The sequence below is a fragment of the Anopheles funestus genome, chromosome 3RL (assembly GCF_943734845.2).
Source record: "Anopheles funestus chromosome 3RL, idAnoFuneDA-416_04, whole genome shotgun sequence".
Classification (NCBI taxonomy): Eukaryota; Metazoa; Arthropoda; class Insecta; order Diptera; family Culicidae; genus Anopheles; species Anopheles funestus.
This window is the reverse complement of record NC_064599.1, coordinates 43332513-43353504: the sequence shown is the minus strand read 5'-3', so window position 1 is coordinate 43353504 and position 20992 is coordinate 43332513. Positions and strand designations below refer to the sequence as shown.

The following is a 20992-nucleotide window of genomic DNA, read 5'->3' as shown; positions in this document are numbered from 1 at the left end:
ACAAAGTGCAAGACGTGATGAGCATACGCAAGTGCTGTCGCATGTATCATTCCTCAATTCTTATCTTATCACGTTTCACGCCTGTGGCATTTGATTGTGTAGTGGGTTTCCCTGGAATGGAACACCGGGTGGAGCACAATTTCGGAAACTTTTATGCCCCATTTTGAAGTTCAGCTCAGTTATAAAGAAAAGGGGGGGAGGAAGCATGGGTGGGCATATTGGTTTGTTGTAATGCAGGACGTTTATTTGTTTGCAACGTACATGTAATAATTTTAATTTTAATCTTCACAGACTATTTATAGCATACTCAAACATGCCAATTTAATCGTATGAGAATATAAGCTGTACGCAAAACAATTTAATTGTATGGCTTCAAAACCCGAAGGAAATGGATATAAATGTTAATGGAAAAACGACACGGTGTACCGCACCCTTAACTGGGGCGCCCGACCCAAAACGTATTTACCGCAAACATTTTCCGGCACTAAATGACCTCATTCGGATAGGTAATTAGAGTGATTATTTTTCTTTATTTCTACACTTTGCGGTAAGTTTTCTTTTTGCTCACCACCATTTCCCCTACCGGCTGGGTTTAGAGTGAAATTAGTGTATGGATTAAAGCGTTGCGGATCAACACTCGAAACACTCTTAGCGCTGAGTAGAGTGTGTGCAGACACCAGTAGCATGGGGAAAGTTTTTTTCCGACCCCATAGTGAATGAGTTGGGTGAGCTGCGTGGAGGAAATAAACCCGAACCGAAACTAGATTCCACATTTCTTTTCGTTTTGTGCCGCAATTTCTTTGGCGTTCGGTGCTTTGCTGCGTTAACAGTACAAACCACCAGGCGCCTCCATTTGGTGCTTGGTGGAATTTTCTGTTGATTTCCGCCACTATTCATTCAGTTTACTGGTGCTGGTATTTGCTTCGCTGTTGGTTGGTGAAGGAACAAAGTTTTTTCATTAAATTTCCATAGCTCCCTTTACCAGTTGCACCAACCATCAGGTGATTGTCATTAATACACGGTATACGAAGAAGGATTTCCAAACAATCAGTTGAACGGTGCAGAATGGTGCAGTTATGGGATGTATTTTATGTGTATGTCCATGCCCGACGGGCATTTCTAAATCAACGCACAACCCACATCTCATTCACTCCTAACCTATTAAGTATCTGTGGGAAGGAAAGGGTGGATTCCGTGCGGTTTTCGATCAGACATCCGGCCCTCATCATCTCGATAAGACGCACAAGTGCTTTATCGTTGAGCGAATTTAATTATTTTCTCACTCACCACCCGATCGGTGTACCCGTTGCAATCTGGCGGTACTGGCGCCGGTCAAACGACACAAACAGATATCTTTGCGAGCGTGTAGTGGGGAGCACTTGTGAGCAGGATCAAGAGCACAAAGCGTAATCATAATAAGCGACCCCATTTACGGATGGCACCGTCTATCGAATGTACCACGCCAGAAGGTTCAACACCGAAGATGGCGCCACTTGTTGGGTAGGATGATTGAACGGCTTACCGCCACGTTTGTTTGGCACTCCGCAATTTCGCGGGTCGGCAGGGATTGATAAAACGGATAGAATTGATCGGAAAATGGATGGATCGGTTGGATAATTTTATTTTCATTTTTTTATTGCATTTATCTGTAATTCCTTTCTTTTTTGTTGTGTCCACTTTCTTTTGGCTTATAAGGTATAAGAAAAGAACAAAACGTTCACCGTTAGAATCATTCTAAGGGTATTCTTTTAATCGAACCAACGAAAATCCCACGCCCGAGGAAAGGTCGACTATTTGTTTAATGTCGAGTTTGTGGTGGTGAAAAAAATGCTACCTTTCTAAACGGGGTTGAAATTGATGTGATGACGGTCGAGAACTAAAAATACTAGAAAGTTTTAGATTTCTGCTGTACCGATCAACACAAAAAAGGTAGTTTTTTTTAGGTGTTCTTTCGTACGTTGATATGGGGTTTTCGACAAAGTTATAGGTATCTAAGAAACACATAAAACGATACTCCAATCATTGATTAAAGCGACTATTAAACTATTAATCCATTTACCTATACGACATTACCGTATTTTCAACCAAATTTAATGTATCACTTAAATAAAAAATAAATTAACAAAATTTACATATATAAAAACGCCGAATATTTTTATTCATATAGAACGGATACCCGTTGGTAGAGTTTTCTACACGACAGGACCGACAATCAAATCCCATCTGAGCCAAACCCCCGTACGCTGGGCTGATCATCTTGTTAAGGATTGCAGTGCCACAAAAGAAGAAGTAGCAGGCCGTATTGCAATTTATAAACCAAAAATTAAACGAAATTAAACAAAAAAAATCCAACAAGAAAAAAGCATACTAAATAAACGAAATTTTATGCCTTTCGGTCACATCTGCTGCCGACTTGAAAAATGCCGATAAACACAAATTAAGAGATAAAATATCAACCTGAAGAATCATAACAACATCCTCACTCGTAGCGGATGACTGTTGCGCACTTGATGTTCGATGCTATCGGCGTAACAATACGGCAGCTTACGTTACGCTTTAATGCATATTCAGCATTACCTATTGTTCGTTCGCGGAGCCAAGTATTAGCCACTTTCTGTGCCTCCGGTGTGTTAGCGGTGAACTAAAAAAAAGCATGATTTATTTCGACGATGACATCCCACTCCCATACCCATTGCCAGGCTCATTTTTACCCATCCGGAAGTGGAAAGGCGTTGTAAACGAAATGTTTTATTCATACGATAAGCTATTAACGGGATTGTTATGGGATTTTTTGTTCGCTACTTGTTGTGCACATATCCAAACACATACCCACACACACACACACACACACACACATACAATCATGCTGGGGAAAGTTGTCTAGGCGTAATATTATGGGGTTCCATAGAGTTGATGCATGTTGATGAGAACAGCTAGTGACATCAGCTCAATGTTGCAATATCGAAAACGAAAAAGTATATAATTGTACCGATAAGCAGCAACAGCGCCCCCGAGGAACTATGTTAGTGTGCTTTTGGGTTTTTGTTGTTGTTGTTAATATAGGGGTGGTGATGATAAAAAAGTGTGACCGTGTCGTGCAGTGCAGGTGAGGGTTTGGTTTTTTTTTGTTTTCATTACGACGCGCTGGATAGAATTCTTCGATAGAGGCCGTTTTTTTGTGCGTATGTGAGTACCGTTGCTGTGGTATCTAATTTATGCCATAATTTCAATAGGTAATAGTAGCAGTATGGTTAACGAATGGTAGAAACAAACGAATCCCTTGACATCATTAAACCATAGTTCCCCTAATGACTGCGTTCAGGGCGTGGGTAGGAAAAGCTTTTATGGTCCGTAATCTGTTTTGCATATTGTTACGTATAACTTGTATTGCCAAAGTTTGAGCAGCTACTATTACGAGTGAGCATTATCTTGTTGATGAAATCAAACGTAAAGTTTTTTTTTGTTAATTTTGATATTTTAATTATCGCTTGAGACAACCACGATGATTATGTCCAGCATACCAACCTATTGTGGTTTATCCAGTTAATGTAATGGAAAGACCATAAGTGATTGTTTTGTAACAAATTGTTTAAAGGTGTTTGCTAACAGTATCATTTGTTCAACTTGGGAAGGAAGCAATCTTCAAAGTTTTTAATTATGCTCAGTTATAGGATCCTTAATGAAATGTCACACAGATTTTTTCACTGTCAGTGAAGAATATACCTCAAATACACGCAAACAAGATGAAAAATGGAAGCGTTCTTAGTGGTTTAGTGTACACACGACAAATTTTATCTGAACCTTTCTTACGAAGCAACTATCAGGGTACGCGGTAAAAAGAAATCAGTTGTTCAGTTCGCATTACTTCAAAACCATCATGTCAAGGAAAGGAAACTACAAAATAAAGTGAAAACATTGCATGAAACTTAAAGCTTTAAGATGACTCTTTGTCACCTGCACTCGAAATATATGCACGACCGAAACGAAGCTGTACATCATCACATAAACTTATTTTAATTTAAGCTGTATTATACGGAATTCTTCCAAGTGTGCAGTACAAGCCAAAAGCACAACAAACCGTTATCTAAATTTGGTCCTTAAAAGGTGAAGCTCACTCCATCCTATGGAGTTCCCAATTACTGTTAGCGTGCTGGCACGAAAAACAACAGATAGCACGAAACAAAAAGGTGAACATTATGACATCAAGACAGTTTCAAAAGAAGCACAGCTCCGGTAAACATAAACCTGTGATGCGAAAAGCTGAAAAGTAGAACACCGATACATACCCTAAGCGACAACAAGTTTGGCTGGTCGCCTGTCCACTTGCCTGCGGTCGTTGGCGAGCTTTGGTATAGTTTTAACGGTGCACAATTTAACAACGTCTTGATCGCATTCGGTGCGGAAGAAGAGCAATTAAGACAGCGAAACGAAGTTTGAACCCGTTACGTTTCACGTTTGAAATAGCTGTCCACCATTGAAAAGTGTTACAATTTATTACGAAAAATTACTACAGAGTGTGGTGAAAGTTAACGGCATAGCATTTGGGTTCAAAAGCAGTTTTTACTATTTAGAAAATATCTCTTTTCATGTGCATTTTCATTTGCATTTCAAGCACAGATTGAAAATGCTTATAATGAAGAGTTACACTGTTCCTTTATCTTCCTTTTATGATGCTATAGCCTTGTAGGTCATAGCAATACACAAGAAACGTTTTTCTTTAAAAAAAAAACTTCAGAGTTCTTTGCCAGCCATTTTAATGATTCCTTGTCATTCTTTGTCTTTTATGTACTCATGCCTGGTTTCTAGGTACTACACATGGGACATAGGATATGAACCTTCGTGCCAACATTCATCAATAATTACCGAACCGGAAATATCACTGTTTCGCACATTAATTTATGATAGTACCATGTAATTGAAGATAGCTTCTACCTGCGTCTGGAGGTAGTCGGATATGCTTCTCGGCGAACAAATCTCCAAACTTTATCCGAAAATGCTTCAACAATGTAATACGTTTTCTTCGAAGCAATTATGGGGTTCCAGCCGAAAGGACAAGCTTCTTCGAGTGTTTGAAGCCATCAACAGCGCAAAGCAATTGCTGATATCCCAGCTTTCTGACGACTGTTGCTATTCCAAGAAGCGATCTGAATCTTTTATACGCCTTAGCGGTCTTCAACCCCTCCTGGTTGAACAGTTCGACACTCTTGCTTCCAGGATTTTGTGGCGCTTCGGAAAGACCGAAACATGGCGATGGACAAAAGCCATAGTCGTCGGTTTCGATTGGCTATGAAAGTTTGTGACCCAATCTTTCCGCCCTATCTTAGAACAACCATACCAGTTGTACCCTTTTAGCTGTGTGTCAGTTGTTCGTGCTGGAAACCATTGTCGTTGCTTAGCGATTTCGATAGCGAGATTGTGCTCAAGCAAGCGTAATGGCGCTGGACCGATTTTACACTTCTTACATTATGCAGTCGATTGCGCATGAAAAGATTGTCGTCACAAGTCGATGGCTTTTTGATAGCGCGAATGTAGCTCGGAATGTTCGTGTTTTTTTAATTTTTGTTGTTGTATTATGTTCCATGTGCCATTCTGGATGTTACATTGATAACGCGTTAAGACTATGAAGGTAAATAGTTTAACGATGATCATTTTGTGGTGATCTTTTTTTAAAATCTTAGGTAATGCATTTTGTTTTTCATCAAAAAATCTATCAGTGCTAGGATGTGGAGCGTTACAATTCAATTACAATAATTTAGTTTAATTCCACACGGAGACTTCAAATTTATAGCTTACAAATCATCAAAATTTAACTAAAATTATTTATTATATTGTTTTATCATAAATTTTTTTAAAGAAAGTAGTAAAATAAATGTAATACGTGAATAAACGTAAACAGGATAATCTATCGTATAAAAGTAGTACCTTGTACGGATCAGATTTGTTTTCATGTTCTCAGTGAATGATAAAAATAACACTTACATATAAAAAACAAACAAGTGCAAAAATCGGTTCGAGGTGTTAGTGAGACAAGTTTTCACAATCACTTACATAAATCGAATCCCTAAGAAAAAAATCCAATTGCCATCTCTTTGAATGATGTTAACATTCACGACGTTTCGGTGTATGTAATGAACAGTGAGCAATTATAGAACATGAGCCAAATACATGAGCAATTATAGAATAGTTGTGTCTGTCATCGAAGGTGTACGCAATGCAGCATTCCTATGTGCTGGACTACGGAATGGATAATAATAAATAGACTCCAAAGCTTTCGTTTGTATTTATAAACGCAGATGTAGCGCTTGCTACGTACCGATGACAACAAATGTTTAATACGTATGCAAGTATTACTAAAGCACATGAAACACAAATATAGAATACACCAACACCACTACTACAGCCAAAGAAGATCTGCGCTCCATGTACATCTAAACAGACAACCAGCAGTAGAAAAGATGATATCTCCACCACGCATAGCGACACGGAACACACAAGATAGTCGCAATTGCTGTTACAAACAGCAAGACTATCAGAAGTAAAAGTCAACAGTCTGGATTGGGACATCCGACGTAGATAATAAAAAAGATGGGAATAAAAGAAGAATAGAAATAGAAATAAACATTACCAACCTCCATTACCAAGGACAAAAAGAAGTTTTCATTGCCCAAAAATTCGATTAAGATATTATTTGAATACAAGAGATTAATGAAAACTCTCTTAACTGCCTCAGAAATTAGAACATAACTAATAATAATGAAAGAGAATGAGAGACAGGTATTACTGTGTGAGAGGAGATAAACATTAGACACATCGAAAAAAGTTTAGATGGGAAGAAAGGAAAAGCACAATTCTTTCATCACACATTAGCAAATTATTTCAGATTTCCTTATAAATAGCTGTAGTATAATTGTTGAAAATTTCAATTGCGTGATAAACAAAATAGATGGCTTAGGAAGATCTAATTTTAGTAATGCATTGTGAAATGGAATATATCTTATACAGTCCGGCCATTTTATGCGTTTAATGTAGTTATATTTTTGAATCTTGTCATACGGAGTATGAGAAATTAATAGAATTAAATTAGTATAAATATCAATTCTGTAAACTCAAGAAGCTATGTTAGATGTGATACGCAAATTCGACGTCTTTTTTTAGGAATATTCTCTACGTCCATATGCTGTATGTCTTCTTCTTCTTCTTGACTCAACGACCTGTAAGGTCATGAAGATGATGAAAAATGCCTACCATTTCTGGCTTACCAGACTTATGTGTACCGCGTAGCCGGATATTCAGTACTTACTAGGGATGTCGTGGGATTGCATGGGATTTGATACTGTCGTGTAGAACTGGCGCCGTTTAATACATATACCACCAGACCGTCAGAAGAAGATTACTATCTTTAAAACTCCATTTAGTCAACGAATGAAACTAGCACTGCCATGTTGTAGATCGTAACCATAAAGTAACATAGGTTAGGACTAGGAACTAGGAAAATTAGGAAAACCGGAAAAGAAGGCATAAAGGCTGGCAAATGGTTTGCGTATGTTAATTAGCCACACATTTTGTACATACTTTTATGGGCGATTGCAAGAGTTGCTGTCTGCTAATGATTCACGGCAACACGGCAGAGCTTCTGCACCGTCCTTAAAAAATCCAGTACTTCCCTGACAAACTGACCGTACGTCCTGTATTCTAAACGATTCTATTAACACACTTTCCTCCTGTACTATGAAAAAGAAAGAGAAAATAAAAAAGTGGTGTGGAAAGTTCGAGTTATTCAGCAAAAAGGGAGAATTTTAAGTTAAAAATTGTTCCAGAAATTCTTCATCGGTCTCCATTTGGGTGCAAAGTTTTGCACGTGGACGATTCAAACCATTTCACAGGTTTTTGCTGGTATAATTTTCACATATTCATCATGGTTGAGATTGGTTTTTTCAAGGACATACAATGCAGGCCACTCGTAACGACACGACGGAAAGGTAGTACCGAATACCGTAATAAATCTTTGCAACACATTTTCCAAACCGCCTAACCGAGTGATGGCCATAAATTTCATTCCGATAAACCCTTTTTTCAGCATCAACCGCTTTCTAGGGAAGGGAAATTGTTATGCTTTCGAAAGAAGCGAAATGGAATTTGGTTCCGAAAGTATGCGGAAAGTTATTTCCTATATTAGGTTGTGTGCAATAGTTTGCCTATTCAGACAGAGTGAAAGAGTTTCAACTTTGATGTTAGAGAGTAATTTAGGTAAAAAAATTTACAAAAAAAAAGTTAATTTACGTAACTATGCTTGTAAAAAATGTACTACGGCCTAACGGGCACTGCAAAATAGCATCATTATGTTTTATTGTTGTTTTAACAACAGTCATAACAATTAGCTCCTCAATTACGCAGCGTAGAGGCAGCTTTTTGCAGTTCCAACTGATTATTATTATTAGTATAATTATTATTATTGTGCCAACCTTGGTGCTCCCTGTTTGATGGTATGGATTTCCCGGTCGTGAAACGCGGCAAGATTGCAAATTACGCATTTTACTTTAGAAGAATTATGAACCATCGCAGGTTGCTTTTGAACGGCTCCGCTTTGCATTCCATAAAAAAAACACGAATGCCGTAAAATGTGATACGCTTATAAAACATTATTCACTGGTTCCAACAATGAAAGGTGAAACTTCTTTATCTTACTGATGCCAGAAATGGACGTACCAGCCATTTTGACCACAACCGAGGGGTCCGGTTTCATTTTGATAAACGTTTCGTCCGAGACGAAAGATCATCAAAGAACTGTTTGCTTAAGAAATCTAGCGTTAGCGTCGACTCTGGTTTCATTTGTTACCTGCATTTTTTTTTACATCCCCAACAGAGGAGCGGATCATTGCGTCAACGGGAATCTACGATTAATAATGATGTTCTGTGCTTTATTTTGCCTGCTCGGTGATGATGCAATAAATCCACCACGGAAAGGAAATGTGTGTGTGTGTGTAAAATATGAAAGATTTTCTGTTTTGATTATATTTTCCTATCCTTGTGTTGTGTTATGTTTTCTGGTGTTTGGTTTAATGAAATAAGACATATTTGTAGAGCACGAAAAAGCAATTACTTTTTTCTCTTTTTTCTCTTCGGCTCTTTTTCTTATGAGAATAAGAATTTTAATAAGAAGAATAAGAAGAATAAGAATATAAAGATAAGAGAATAAGAACAAATAAGAACATTTTCCTTTTCCTTCTCCTTCTCCTTCTCCTTTTCCTCTTCCTTTTCCTCTTCCTTTTCCTTTTCCTTTTCCTTTTCCTTTTCCTTTTCCTTTTCCGTTTTCCGTTTTCCGTTTTCCGTTTTCCGTTTTCCGTTTTCCGTTTTCCGTTTTCCGTTTTCCTAAATAGCTTTAAATATTACTGAACTGCTATTACAAAAATCTTACTACTATACCACACAATCATTATATGTAAACCTTAAACCAAAAATGAGACAAAAGTAGAAGGTTAAACTGATTGATATTTGAAAAAAAACCTACCAAATCAATCACATACAATAGTTCAATGTTGGAAATAAAATCACAAATTTGATCACAAAATTCAATAACAAACAATCTCACAAAGCTTTGATGCTGTTAACCTGTTTAATAATGGTATATTATTCTTTTTAGTATAAAATGATTACCATCATCATCATACGAACCGGTACTGGGCTAGCACTACCGAACAATAGTCTCCAGTACGGAGATTTATACAGTTTCCTATACGCTAACGGCAACGTCAAGTTCGAAAAAAAAATCCCATCGAAAGCGGAGGTGGTGAACTCTTGTGCTTTGATTTGCATATTTTATGCATTATTCTTGTTTGCCATCGTTAGCTTCCAATTCGCTAGCGTACGAGGTTCTTTTGCTACATGGTGAAGATTTTCAGTTAGCATCCTTCCATTCCCTTATGTGGCTCATTGTCCGACGTCATACCTTGTCCGGGTGGATTGTTTCATTTCCTTCCACCTTTGCGTTGCGGACACACGAACCGATGATGGTGCTGTCGATATTGCAGGGCGTTTCACCGGTACACAATCGAGCATTAAGCTCAGCTCCTGACCGAATGTATTACCTTTTCTTTCAGGTTCGTATCCGCCGGATCATCGAGTGAGCTTGACTTTAGCCATACATTTTCTACCGGTGGAAAACCGAACATTCATCTTAGGATTCATGCAACGAGTTGCAATGAATTATTATTGCATTCCCTGGTTTCCCGGGCCACACGTGGTCGTCGGGAGGGACGTTGTAAAAATAGACTTTCATCCAAACCTGGGTTATGGCTGAAGCTCAACGTGATGGAAGATAATAAATGTAGGTAGGATGGTGGCTTGTTCACTGTTACCGATATGAATAATACGCGTAGGGAGTTTTACCCAATTTCACACAACGTTGCGTACCCTATTATATGGGTTTCCGTTGCAAAAACAGCCAAAAGGAGGATTTTGAAACATGAAATGATTAAGTAAGTTATCAGTTATTAAAAATAAACAACAGTAACAGCTTAATGTTATGCTTGATTTTGTGTTAATTTTCGTAGATCTTGCTAGATCTTTTAAATTATCAGAATATTTTAGTTTAATTCTTTTCTGTATTAGATATGTATATATTTTTAATTAAAGGTTTGACTTAAAATAACACTCTAAATATGATATATAGAGTATAAAAATTTACAGGATTTTTTTTTGTTTTTAATCATGTTTGCGATGCCACAAAATTATGTCGGTGTGTAAAATATAAATAAATTATTGTTTAGTCCTGCTCTCCACAACAAGATTGGTTATGGATTTCAATCCAGTTTTGGTTTGTTTCGCTTTGAACTTTACACATAGTTTCACACTTTACACATAAAATAAATTAATATCTACTTTAACATCAAAACATGTAAATACCTGATTCAAATAGAGCTCCAAATGGTTGTTTAACCATACATCGTTTTACATCGTTTGTACATCGTTTAAGTGACGATGTTGACGGTTGCTTTAATATCCATCGACCAGTACACTTATGCAATAGGATTTCAGTTTTATGTATCTGTAGTTTTTAATTAACATGTAGTTTTATAATTTCATTATAACGAGATAAAAAGACAAAGATACTAATTGGTTTTTTTAATTGCGTTGAACTTTTATAGATTAATTAAATAAACTAACGATATAAACCTTTAAACACCTACAGCCCTAGAGAAATGATAACCTCCAGTTGGGTTCAAACTGATGTACGTCATGTTACGAATACAAGAAAAAAAAAACAATAATTAATTTAAATCAGCTGTTTGCATCAACAACCCTTTTGCTTCCATCTGTTCGTTCGGTCTCCATCAATCCTTATACACTTGATTAACGGCTTTCTCTCGAATAGCCCCAGCGTAAAGGGGAGCAGGCTAGGATGTGTAATAAAAATTTTAATTATCATTCATTAATGGTCGTTCGTCCATATCTTGTATGTAGCTATGGAAAGATTCTGTCGCCTTGAACGATCGTATAGATCCGATGTGCAAATGAATCGTGAAGGTATTAAATCATTTTCAACATTTATAATCAATGACTGATGAATAGTTTCAGATCATTTATGGTGGTTTGCGGTTAAGAATTGGGTTGAGAATTTTTGATAACTTTTGCGGAAATTGTTTGATACTCTCATGATGGCTTTTCAGAGTGGTTGAAGTAGAAAATTAAAAAAAACAATCTAATTAGCTGCATTCATATGTGAGATTTTTTTTTGTCTAATTTTCAGAAATTTTCCTGGTTTTAGAAATTAAATACATTCAAAATTAGGGAATGGATTAAATAATAAAATAGTATCATTTGAGATTTGTAGTAAGAAATGAAAGTCGCACTGTTGTATATACACGTACGAAATGTTCGAAACAGCACTAGAAAAGCATTCCCAGCTAGTCGCGGTAAGTATGTAATAAACATTTCCACACCATACACGAAGACGACGGGTTTTTGCGCCAGAAGGATTTTATTGCTGTTATACGAATATCGCATTTTTACGATCAATTTCGCACGGAGCATTGTCCTGCATTAGGATTGCAATATAAGCTTTAGCTGGAGGAAGAAGCAGTAATATCAAAACTAAACCACCTTCAAGGTTTGGAGGATGTGCGTTGTGGTTTTGCGTTCCGCTGTGCGTCATAAATCGTACGGATTCATGGGGTCGCATAATTGTAATTCACAAGAATCGTATCTTTTCAACATGACGTTCACATGAAGGATACCTAAAAACTTTAAAAAAATTAAGCTAGTTGCCACTAGGCGAGTTTTCATCACATTCCGAAGATTCAGCTGTACGGATTCACAAGTTGCGGTGTGAATTAATTCGATATGTTTCGTGAGCATGATCATAACGAAATGCAGTAGCATATATAATAAAAATCGTTTGCTTGGTTAGCTGGAAGTTATGCTAATGGTGATTATATATGATGCAAACCCGTTGTTGCACAACGCTATGGTTGGTGTACAAGGGCAAATGATGCAAATATATCAAAGGATTATTATAGGAGCAATGGTGGAAGATCAGTGCTAAACTTTATAACCTCATAACGCTCAAGGGAACAAAACGCAACGAGGCTTGCAAGGTATCCCGTTGCAAATGCCTCCCAAATATCGCATAAAACAAGGGAGCATAAAATTTTATTCCATGTTGTCAGTGAAAATGGTTGTCGAAACGATAGATAGTATTCGACCAAATTGGATGTAGTAAAAGCATATGTCTAGCAACGTGTTTTAGTACAAATTATTGATCTACCTTATTGGTAGATTAGCATATTTGTTTTACAAAAAATAAAATTAATTTAAATATTAAAAGTTATATTTTCTTAACATTCCATCGATTTCTGGTGTTTGCATAAAAATAAAGTAAATATACTTAAACGTCTACTTGTTAAACACTTTATTTTGTACATATTCTTAAAAATAACAAAACAATAAATTTCATACATCCTGAACATATAATCATTCCTTCGAACTCCGCTCAAATATTCAGAAAGAAATCCGAAATGCCACAAATTCCAACAATGGTGACATCCACCATGCTGCAACGATGCATGAAAATTGTCACACTCGTCCGTCTCTACACACACACACACATACACACACACACAGACACACCAACATAAGGGATAACGTGCAACAAAACGATGTGATCGCCATATTTCCCATCTCCACAACGGAAGCAACCGTGCGTATCTACATCAGAATGTCATACAAAAATGTGCCTCCCTCTCGTAGGATTTGGACCGCATTTCAATTCCATCCGATCGTGTCCGTTGTTGAATGCCATCCAATTTGTAATGCGCCGCGTACATTGTGCGATGTACCTCTGTTCTGGTTACGTTTGTTACACTTTGCACAATGATGGTCAACTAAGTCATATCACAGACGAAGGGATAGACGGCTGGCTCCATTCGAAAGGTCAACCATATTCAACGGTACTGTTCACCAGCAAACCACTGTTGACATGGTCGTTAGTTTTAGCAGATACGCAGAATACGCAGACGGCATGGTTAGTACTGGTGAATGAATTTCAGCCGTCGGGTCTGCGAAACAAAAAGCGCCGACGGCGCGTTATCGGCTCTGATTGGTGTACAACATTCCGGCTGCACATAACAATCATGCGTATCAGTGCAAATTCCCTATACATTCAGGGTGAAAATGTAGAATGACGCATAAAGCATTTTTATTTCTTTTTTTTGTATTTGTGCAAATAAATAAATATGTTAAAAGCAAACAATATATCATACAATCGTTGCCAGAATGTGGTAGATTTTTATTATTTTAATTTAAGAAATGTTTCTTTTAATCTGTTGTACAAAATTATAAACTCCATGGGATTCAATAAGGGAATAGTAGACGTCGTACAAAATAGACGTCATACAGAAATAAAATCATACGTTCAGTCAGACAAGGTGACCCATTAATTCAACACCAGTAAATCGAAATCAATTGACATTGGTATATGTGGGAAGAATAGAATCAACGTAGACTGGTTAGATAACAAGTACAATATCAAAACACTTGGAATAATTTTCACGAACTGCTTAAAGTTAACAATTAAAATGAACTGGAAAGCAACATCAAATAAATTTGCACAGACAATTAGGCATCATATGGCCAGAGATTTGTATTTACATCAAAAACCATCTAACATTTAATTAACGTCCAAAGTGTGGTATGTTGGCTCACTTCTGTCAATCAACAACAAAATCTTGGGCAGCATAACATCCAAACTAGGAGCATTTATATGGTCAAAAGGGGAAGAATTGCATTAAATCAATTAGCTCAATCCAATGAAAACGGAGGTCTTAATCTCTTAGTCGCTGAACAGAAATAAAATCTTTACTTATAAACCGACACTTAGAAGAAATCCCAATCATTCCACACAGCAAATAGTTAATAATAAATGTTGAAAATCCGCCAAATATTGTAGACAGTTCACCATCCAATCCCTGCATGAAAATGATAAAAATTGAAAAGGCATATCTATCAAAAAAAAAAATTAATTGAAAACTCAAGCTCTAAAAAAATACACGAAGCCGAGGCAATAAATTCGTTAGCTAAACCACACATAATGGAAAAGCATCCATCCATTCAATGGAACAAAATTATGAGGAATAAAAACGAGAAACAACTAAATTCAAATCACAGAAGCTTTTTGGATAAGATAGTTACTGAAAGGGTTTATACTCAGGCAATCAAGTATAAATATAAACTAGCACAGCATCCTAACTGTGAACAATGTTAAAGAGTAGAAACTCTTGAACACAAAAACAAAGATTGCATTGATACGAGAACACAATGGAAACATTTTTCGCGAAATAGTAAGAGAACTCCAAATCAAAATGCCATCCTTCAATGACCTAGTTAGGCCAGAACTTAGATTTATATGCAGGAACAAACGAATAACTTTACTATCGATATTTTGCAATTACGCAAAAAACAAAAAAAATAGTACTTGTTTTTACTTTGCAAAATGTGTCATTATTGGTATTGGCATTACTTTTAAGTAAATTAAATCTCTGTCGCTTTTGTTAATATTTAGTACACTTCTGTTGAAGGGATACAGTTTTCATCCGATTTTAAATGCAAAATGCCGATAAACGTTTCAAAATTTAAAGGCACAATTGCTTCAGCAAACTCACGACCCTCACGATTTGCAGTCTCTCCGGCAATGATTAATGAAAGATTGCAACCGAAACGAACAATGATAAACTGATGGATAAATAAATTCTCTTTATCCCCTATCAGCACGAAATATTGGTGTCATAATTCATCGGTGTCTTTGTCCGAGGCTTTGAAGCTTTCTTCGATCGTTCAGCGAGGATTGTATGTAGGTTTTCTTTTATGTTTCTTAGTTTTGCAGTATGACAAGCGTAACACGTAGAATAAAAAAAAGGGTGGAAATGAAAACAAAAGAGTCTGTGAAGAAATTAATGTTGGTTTCCTTGAGCTGTGAAACAAATAAAAGGCCAAATCATTTGCCAATGTGTTGTGTGCAACGCTTTCATATCATCTCACTAACCCAGGCGTTTTGGTTTCTTTTATCTACTTTTTTGCAAATATGAACGATTTGAACATTGAATTCCCAAGGCATTGTTGCAGTTGTTTTTTTTCTACTTTGACTGTTGTTTTCCCAGGTGCAAACACTTGTAGTGTGTGCGTGAAGCAGCCATTATGTTGAACCTCTTTGATGCTGTGGAGCTTTTCTATCTTTTGTTACCTGCATTGTTGACAAGAAGACTCGCTGTTCAAGCTCTAATTTCATTTACATCGTTAAGTATTCGTTGGGTTAAACAGACCGTATCTTGTTGGAAGCGTTTCACAGACATAGGGCTTCAAAAGGTTAGTGTTCGAAATACTCACTAAACATGAAAGCCAACTAAAGGTGTGACTACATATGTATAGGTTACAAAAGAGGTTGTCCTCGATCAGTGTTGTATGAAATAATTTGTTACAATTAAATCGCTGCTGTATGACATATGAGCTTATCTATTTAATTAAATGCAGATTATTTCATTTATTAAATTTATTATTAACTTTTATTTTCAAATAAGTACCGTCAAGTCCTTTCTGATGCCACCTCTTACTGATGTCTTTTATTAACATCAATTTTAAACACGTGTGTTAGTGTTTCAATATCTTAACAATAATTTCGCTTTTCTGAAACTTACGCTGAAGTATGAGGTGGGGTTCATCATCATTATCAACACTTTAACAAAGATTATCAAATCAACCACTAGTGTAAAGGAACTGTTCAACATTGCAGAACTGCAGGCAAAGTGTTCGTACAAATTATTGCAGTTTCGTTTCAAATTTAAGTTGAGGGTGTAGTTGAATATTAACAAAGCAAAAGTAGTAAGGTGGTCTAGAGGAATTTAGCTTATTTTTGTATTTTTTTACAAATCCAGTACAATATATTTAGATATTTTTCGAAATAAATTATATTCAACAATAGCATATACATTAATGGCTCTTGCTTTCACAGTTTACTTATTGTCTTTACGTTCATATACAACTGCCTTTGATAATAAAATTAATTTATTGTACGTGACGCACCAAGCGTAAGAAGCTTGTTGAATCGGTCTCTCAACAAAACCAACAAAACCACACTCCATCGACTATTGTTTCCAACTCCAAAGGCACAGGGCACGAACCGTTCGCCTTGTAATCTTCTCAAGCCATCTCAACAACGAATTGGTGCGTGGGTAGTTAAAGGAACCACACCAAAATCCGGCATCCGGTAGGGATAATAATCGTAAAATATGACCTCGGGCATAAGCAGCTGGATATCCTTCCGGTGTTGGTGAACCAGCGCTCCCATACCCATTGTCCCAGCGCCTAGCGTCGACTGTACCGCCTGACTTTTGCCAGGCGCATCCGATCTGTGTTGAGTGTTGGAGTCGCACACTCGCACCACAGTTTGTGACGGGATCGGTTCCTTCCGTCAACGTCCGTAGTTTCGTATCGTTAGCGGAACTGGAATGCTACTGACTTCACGTGCCCTTCCTCATTTTCAGCAGCTAGTAAATTTATTTGTTCACGTCCGTACGAATCCATAAGGGAGTGTGTTACGTTTTTTGAAGGACAGTGTTTCTATAGGAAGAGATAATAGGTACGAATCGTACGCTCGTAGCTATGACGCTTGATGGCTTTATTTTGTCAAATATTTATTGGCGTTTTTTTGTTTAGTTTTAATGGCATCATTCGAAGTATTTGTACCGGACGTTGTCGACAGCTTCGAGCAGTCATTTGTGTGCATGATACACATATAAATTTAAAATTAGATGATGAAAATTAATACAAATAATATAGGATAGATTTCACCACTTCATACGATTTGAAATAATGGCCAATAACTGCCATGCATGTAATGCCATTTCAACACCTTCAACGCACTCCGTAATTGAGCTTTGATGTGTACTTTGCTATAAATTACGTATTCTATTAACTTCCACAGCTAATGATGGAGGTTAAGAAACAAAGCGACCTTCTTCTACCCATCCATCCATGTGAAGGCCATCCTACGTGAGGCAGAAACACATGTTTCAGTTCGTTTAATTGCGCACAAAACAAAGACCGGCGTGAGGTTATTTTTAGTGTCGATAAATACACACACACACTCGACCGTCTCGAGAAACCTGGCCCACCCAGCCAAGGAAAGGATTCGTGCACTGTTGAAAGCAATTTTCTTTCCACCCTAACCACCCCTGGCCGCCCGATCTTCTTTCCCAATAATCGATAAAAACAATTTTACCATCAAAGTAAAGATGTCTGCGCCGCGCTTACACGAGCTTGCACGAGAAAGGTAAAGGGTTTTTGCGTGCTTTGGAGAAATTAATACACCATAACATGATACTGTGCTCTTCGCCCACCATTGCACATCAATTGCGTGTGGCAAGATGGGATGGAGGATAAAGGAGGTTTCGGTGTTTTTTTTTGTATTGTTCTGTAGTGGAATTATTTTTCGTTGCCGACTGGATCCTGGAAAGGTTTTCCACAAGTTAAGAAGCTTTGGGCGGGAAGTCACGAGGCTAAAATGTGTGGCCTTTCGGAACGCTCATGAGAGGCTGGAAATGGCTTTTATGATTATTGGCGGTTACGATTCGATATGGTACGGTTCCTTGCTTTTCCGCAAAACTAGTCAATGTGAGACCGTTAGAGGGATGCCTGACCATTCCCACATAGCAATTAGTGGTAGCGATTGGAATGACATTTGAGATAATTTAAACAATCACACACGCAAAAAGGGTTTCAGTGGAAGTGAGTGTAATTGATAGTGGAAGCTTTGAAATATGATAGATTTTAAAAATAACTTTCCAATGAATTGGGATTCAAATTTATTGGAAAACAATATTCAACATGGGGGCGGCCCGGTGGTGCATGTGATAACGGCGCCCGTCCACACGCCAGGACCGGGTTCAAATCCCATCCGGACCGTCCCCCCGTAGCTTAAATTGACTATCTTACTACTTACTACTTACTTGTTCTAGTTTAAAAAAGCACAAATAGGCTTTTTCTTGGCTTTCTCTATAATCGGATCTGGAAACTGGCTCATTTTTCAAGCATTAGCATTATTAGCAAACCATATACATCATCATTGACTGCGATGAATTATTAAGGTTCCTGTCCAATCATTCTTTCGAAAGTTATTAGTACTTCTGGAATTCTTCTATTCTGATTTAAACTTGTCTAAGATAACGTGCTTGCAGATTAGCATTGAACATACGAATAAAAATAAAGTCTAAAAATCTTTTCATACACAGAAAAAGTGTAATTAGAAATAAGTTCTGTTGCAAAAAGCTTTTTTTTTAATCGCAAAGAACGGCCCGGCACTATTGTCGTTGAAAATCGTTCATTGTATGTAATATGATCTGAAGAAAAAAAATCTACTATTTGAAAGATTTTGAAAATTATTATTAGCTTTAATAAATAATATCAATAGTTACCGCGTTAAAGCGGTATATAATATACGCTACTAAGACATAATTTCTATCAATTAAATTTTGAAGTTTGGTAGATTTTTTTCTTGGTTCAAATTCTAATTTAAATTGATTTGAAACACTAGGAATCGTTGCATAAAAATATAATAAATAGTATATTTTACTATATTTAATAGTTAATTGAGTCTCTTATAAGTTATATGCTTATGTTTCCCATATTTTTTTATCGGACTCAATAAAATGTTAAGCACTTTTGCAATACGTCACGTATTCTTAACGTGCATGCTGATTTCCTTTCCTTCCTGATGCAATCATAATGTAGCAACGACAACATTTGACCGTCAACACACACACACCAAAACGTGTGCCACAGCCGATATCCTCGTTCATCGATAAACGACGCTTGACGAGCGTAAACGATGATAAATAATTTCATTCCATTCCACCGCAACCCGCGATCACGTGCTTTATTTTTCTGTCTCATCCACGAACACGCTTTCTCTGTCGAATCCCCACATTGCACGGGTGCAATCAATTTAAATTGGAAAATTTTTGCTTATGGTGAACAGCGGATAAGCGACAAATGGTTCAAAAATAATCATCACTCATATGTCTGTTTGCTGTATTTTCGATATTGTACTTTTGAGGTTTTCCGACACGAACTCAACACGGTTCGTGATGTGCGATTGATATTGGGATAATGCACTTAGGTCAACTTTTTACTACATTAAAAAATGTTTAAACCCCGCTTGAAAGAAGTCAATACAGTAATGCTGATGAGAACATGTATGTAAAAATAAAAAAAGAGAATATTATTTTGTATGTACTCTAAACATAGTTGGGCGTATAAAAGTGAACGTAGTGAATCGATGCAATTCGAAACTGGTCATTCCGTTCGATTGATGACCCCGTTGTTCGTCGCTTCCTGTCATTTGTACCACGCGAATGGGTATTCCAGTTTTGCGAACTATTCCCTATTGACCACTACCGCATCACCGTCTCGTGCATGGGCTGTACGAATGATGTTTGTCCTGCTTATGAAGCAACCGTCGTAGTTGAGCAGTAACATTTCCCTTTCTCTCACGACTAATATCTTCATTTCCTTCCGGAAAACCCCCCTGGTCGTGCTTCCTGTACTGTTAAAATATACACATACACACGTATATAGAACAAAATGTCCCGTCAGACGGAGGTTTAGGGCTTAAAGATATAATGCCAGGACACGGGAGCACGCACACTAGTACGCAAGAGTGTGCTATTGTTGCTGCGATTTGCAGTGAAAGAAGATAAGGGGATGTGGATGGGAGGAGAAAGATAAGGTGGACGAAGGGAGCAATAATATCGAGTGGTTTATCCTTTCCTTTCACGCAGTTGGGGTCGAATGTCGGTGTAATGGTATCGGGGTGTTCTTGTGTCCTAGCGATATATTTTTTCTGTAACATTTTCCTTACGCCGCCAACGAATGTCTGTGTATGTTTTGAAAGGCATTCGTTTCCACACGATGGTTTGGCAGCCGAACACACGGCCGCCTGCACACCACGGTATGTGTTAGTGCTGTCCCGTGGTGCGCTTTTCGCTCGCACGCATCAAAAACTACTTGCCCGTCGGACGGGACACGAGCCAGACAAGGTGTGTTCGGCTTTTCCTTCCTACATATATGCACGCTCACGCATTTGCTTTCGTTTCCGAATCTGCTGAACGGCTGCTTATTATTTTCACATCACGTAATTGAATTTGTTCGAGAGATCGATCAGAAAGCACTTGTTAACACTAGACCACCATCAAACGGCCTATGAACGTGTTGGGCCAGCTTGGTGTCGCGTGCAGAACGAACGCAACCCAACCGGTGGCTGTGAGATGGGTTAAATGGACTACAGATGGAGTGACGGCGGAAGGATTCATACGAAAAGGAGAAACGGTAAAATCAGGCCGGAAGGGATTGACGCGGCAAAAATGATGCTCCGGATATATGTAGTTGCATTGCCTTGCGTTGACTGCCGGTGAGTGGTTGAAAGCAAAAGGAAATTAATAGCTTAAAG

General features: G+C 37.5%; 1 protein-coding gene across 1 annotated transcript in view; it reads right to left on the bottom strand.

Annotated features, from left to right (window-relative positions):
- The window catches only part of LOC125769191 (melatonin receptor type 1B-A-like), a 33731-nt gene that overhangs the window by 11996 nt on the left and 743 nt on the right, over positions 1-20992 (bottom strand). The window lies entirely within an intron of this gene.